At 53.0% G+C, this 4,675-nt stretch overlaps 1 long non-coding RNA gene across 2 annotated transcripts; it reads left to right on the top strand.

The window, feature by feature from the left end:
• The first annotated feature begins 256 nt into the window (after nt 1-256).
• LOC109621368 (uncharacterized) lies at nt 257-1,759 on the top strand. 2 transcript variants are annotated; one of them, XR_009998838.1, is made up of 4 exons: nt 257-630; nt 702-835; nt 895-1,124; nt 1,185-1,759. It is a non-coding gene; the product is annotated as an uncharacterized LOC109621368 (long non-coding RNA). The 2 variants fall into 2 exon arrangements; XR_009998839.1 differs by having other exon boundaries at nt 257-835.
• Nucleotides 1,760-4,675: the final 2,916 nt, after the last annotated feature.

Below are 4,675 nucleotides of genomic sequence, written 5' to 3'. Positions count from 1 at the left end.
GTCATCAAAGCCGAACAGTCGAAGTACTAGGACGTCTTGAAGGCGATGCGAAGCGACGCCAAGCTCGTGAATCTGGGAGCCAACGTGCGTAGTATCAGAAGTACTCGTACGAGCGAGATGATCCTGGAGCTGAAGCGCGATAAGGAGCCTACAAAAAAGGTGCTTGGCGAAGGAGTAGTGGTGAGGTCTCTCATACAAGAGGCGACTCTGAAGGTTAAAAACCTAGACGAGGTCACCGAAGTGGCGCCACTGTTACGTTAAAATGTAAATTCAGATTATGATGTGATAATAGCCCGTTTAGCCATAAAGAAACAAGCCATAACACATTTAGTTACTAAGCCGAAATAACAGTGCACACGAGCCACCATCCTGCGACCCCCTGACATGGGCTACTTGCTTGAAATACAAGCAAGAATTGTTGATTTTCTTGCACTGCCAAAGTGACAAATCCACATCCGCCAACGACAACGTCGTCATCGAAACTCGGCAGAAAAGGCAGACGGATCGGTGTGAGCTGCGGCAAAAACGCGGTCCGAAAGAAAGTGGAGGAAATTGCTCCGTAATATCAACCACGGGGTGAATTGACACCGAATCCCGGAGCTTGGGCAGGAGCAGTGCCCAACACAGGAGGTAAGAGTGACCGAAAATTCCGGATGATAACGAAAATCTAATCGCTTGTGCCACCCACGATTTTTCTACAGAAACAGATCGCACTATCGGTCTGGAAACATCACGCTCTACAAATCTTGTACAAGATCCGGCAAGCTGCTGCACAATTCGGCAAGCTCGCACTGAGTTTTTCCTGCGGTGCGAACGCGAATAAAAGTGTCCGAAGGTAAGAAGTTCCCGAAAAGCCCTATGCAAAAAGGTCTAACCCCACATTTGACAACGCAGGAGGAACGTGTCAGCCATCATCCGGTTAGAGGGTCGGGGTCGGCAAGATTGACCGCACACGACGGCGTAGTCAGCGAGTCCGGACCGAGCCACACACACCGCGAATTCACGGAGGAAAAACGGGTGTCCGGGCAGCGACCTGAATACGGGTAGGACGATCTGCACCATTGCGAACTGGCAACCCACATCTTTCCGAAGCGCTGATTCCTTGGCCTGCACGTATCCATAGGGTAAGTAGAAGTGCAAGAAGCTGACATACGAGTTCATAATCATGCTTCGATAATCCTTAGAACGCTCCGGCTCTTGGTCACTCAACGGAATCGATCGGATCACCCTGTTATCCGTGCGCGGTGCCAAACGCTTCGCTTCAACTGAACCGTCTCGAGAAAAGGCCTTTCATAGAAAGTAAGTCTAATTGCTGCAACAAAACGATCTGGGGCTAACACGGGCGGATTTCCGCAGGGTCTTTTCTTTTGTCTTTTGGACTTTCGCAGACAGTACTCCGACGGGTAAGCTGCCAACAAGAAAACACTCGCCAAGATTGAGTGGCCACCACCTGACGCGTCCGGAAAAGCCGGTGTGCAGCGCAGCGAGATGCGATCTGTGGAGGGTTGTCGTCGTCCAAACTAAGAGCCGTCCGATCGTCGGGAATGGCCCATGTCAGCAGCAGCCGGTCCGTGAGTAGCTAGTTAAGCAAAACAATGTTTTAGTATTAAGAAAGAAACCAGTTAGGCAGAATAGGGTCAGTGCAGGAATCTGATTGAATACATGGCTTGGTTATGAAACCGTAATCTGATCATTAGTTGGCGTTTGATTTTGTGCTAGCCGAGACGACTGTAAGCCATTTCTTCTACTTAGGTCGAACTCCACAACACCACCTACAAATGATTGGCGGAAGAAGTTCTTGGCGAAAGAGTAAAGGTGTGGGCGCTTTTTTTTTCCTTCTAAACCATAGGGGGATAAATCTGCTCATCAGACACCCTAACAGGAAGGTTAGGGTAGTGTGGGGATGAGGCCGTCTTCTACAATGCCGGTAGAAGCCAGGACTACTCTCTCCTCGACCCACTAAAACACATTCCTATGGTCGCCAAACCCTACGTCTCTCCGGAACCACCAAGAAGGTATTGCTTCAGAGAGGGGCTAGTGCATATCGCACCCTCAAGGTTAGCTGCCGTAGCCTAGCAGCAACGAACATCGATGACTCGCTCTGGAGAGTCCATCACGATAGCATGCTGGCGCTTAGCCAGTTTCCCGAGTGGTCCTCGCCACTCCCTTTGTCCTCGGAAGGCGGGCAGGGTCAACCCCGCCCGCGCCCTACTGCTGAGCGGACATCAAGAACTGATGCCCACGTACAACCCGATCTGACCTGCCCTCAAAGGAAGGGTATCACTACCCTTCAGGCCCTATCAGATGCACCCGTAGGTTGCAGACAGCAGGATCTCACCTACCCCGACCCTTGCCGGGGACCCCTTTCCAACCGCGGGCTCAGATCCAACCCAGTAGACCGACGCCACGACAGCACCGCTACCGGGACTTCCTCTCCGCGGCCACTTAATCGCTGTAAGGGTCGATCTCGACCGCAGGGCACCGGTATGACCTACGAAGCCGACTTCGAACCCCTGGACCACCTCTTGTACTGCATCTGGACTAGCCATTCTCCGAGTCCACGCGCCACCTCCTCTGTAGCTCCCAGACGATATGGGTGATAGCCGTTGAAACGGCATTCCAGCTAATCTCATCCCTACACATTCTCTGGACCAAGTTGTCCGGAGTTGTGTCCTCCCCGCATGTGGCAAGCATGCGGTCACGCATTGTGCGAAAACGCGGGCACACGAACAACACGTGTTCCGCCGTTTCCTCTAAACCATTGCACACTGGGCATTCGGGAGAATCCGCATGCCCGAAACGGTGTAGATACTGTCGGAAGCAACCATGACCTGTAAGGACCTGTGTCAGGTGGAATGAAACTTCCCCATGGCGCCTATTAATCCAACTATCTACAACTATCTACCCTCGGTATCAACCTATGGGTCCACCTTCCTTTGGTGGAACTGTCCCACGCGCGCTGCCATTTGACCATAGAGGCCATCCTGACAGTTTTGCGTATGCCTCTTGTGCCGCGCATTTCGAAGCACTCCATGTCCTCACTGATAAGAATGCTGATAGGCACCATACCAGTAATGACACAGAGAGCGTCGTGTGACACGGTACGGTACGCGCTTGCAACCCTCAGACACATAAGCCTGTAAGTACTTTCCAGCTTCCGTCGGTAGCATTCAGTACTTAGCGCGGTACCCCACGCCGGGCCGCCATACCTAAGTATGGACGTAGCAACACTAGCCAGAAGCTTGCGCTTACTGGCGTACACCGCTGAGCTATTGGACATCATCCGGGACAGTGCCGCAATAGCTGTGGAGGCTCTTTTACAGGCATAATCGACGTGGCTACCGAAGGTAAGCTTATCGTCGATCATCACGCCCAAGTGCTTGACAGAGCGCTTCGACAGGATAGTGCATTCTCCTACACTGATCTCCGTCTGCTGCGCCGACTGCATGTTGTTAACAACCGTCACCTCTGTCTTGTGGTGAGCCAGCTCCAGTTTTCTGGACCGCATCCACGCCTCCACAACCTTGATCGAGTGGTCGGTAGTCAACTTCACCTCCTCGATCGTTTCACCGTAGACTTCGAGCGTAATATCGTCGGCAAATCCGACAATCACCACTCCCACTGGGTACTCTAACCTCAACACCTCGTCGTACATGACATTCCATAACACCGGACCCAGGATGGAACCTTGCGGGACTCCTGAGGTTATGTGAAAGCACTTCCGACCCACCTCCGTGTCGTATACTAGTACGCGATTCTGGAAGTAGCTTCCGAGAATCTTGTACAAGTACTCCGGTATCCCCAGACGCAAGAGCGCATCGGCAATAGCAGCCCAACTGGCGCTATTAAATGCATTCCTTACATCCAGAGTCACTACCCCGCAGAAGCGAATTCCCCTCCTCTTAGGCTCGAGTGCTTTCTCGGCGGTTTTTGTGACCGACAAGATAGCGTCTACGGTGGACCTCCCCTTCCGGACGCCATACTGGTTGCTCGAGAGACCATTTACGCCCTCAGTGAACTTCAACATTCTATTGAGGATGATCTTTTCGAGCACCTTCCCCGCCGTGTCAATCAAGCATATTGGTCTATATGCCGACGGGTCTCCAGGTGGTTTCCCCGCCTTTGGCAATAGTACCAGGCTCTGCCTCTTCCAAGCTTCTGGAAAAACTCCCTCGTCCAGGCATTTCTGCATAGCCGACCTGAACATCTCGGGAGCTTCTGCAATAGCTACTTTTAAGGCCAGGTTCGGAACTCCGTCCGGACCTGGGGCCTTACCTACGCTAAGGGACTTAGCTATCCCCGCAAGTTCCACATCGGTGACCCTTTCCTCATCGCCAGCCCCAGTCCCCGGCTGTCCTACGAAAGAAGGCCAAGGACTAGGATCATGACGCGGAAAAAGTCCTCCAATGATCCCCTCCAACATCTCTGGAGATTGCTCTGTAGGAGCCATCACACCTCTCGTCTTGGCCATAACGATCCTGTAGGCATCACCCCACGGGTTCGTATTGGCACTCTGACAGAGACCCTCAAAGCAGGCCTTTTTGCTTGCTCTTATCTCGGTCTTGAGCGCGGCTTTTGCAGCGGCGAACACCACCCGCCGTTCGTTTCGCTCTTCCTCTGATCGTGCTCGCTGCATCCGCCGCCTAGCCCGTAGGCAGGCGCGGCGCAGGCCCGC

Source organism: Aedes albopictus, chromosome 3 (genome assembly GCF_035046485.1).
Source record: "Aedes albopictus strain Foshan chromosome 3, AalbF5, whole genome shotgun sequence".
Classification (NCBI taxonomy): Eukaryota; Metazoa; Arthropoda; class Insecta; order Diptera; family Culicidae; genus Aedes; species Aedes albopictus.
The sequence above is the reverse complement of the archived record's forward strand: the minus strand, read 5'-3'. Positions and strand labels throughout refer to the sequence as shown.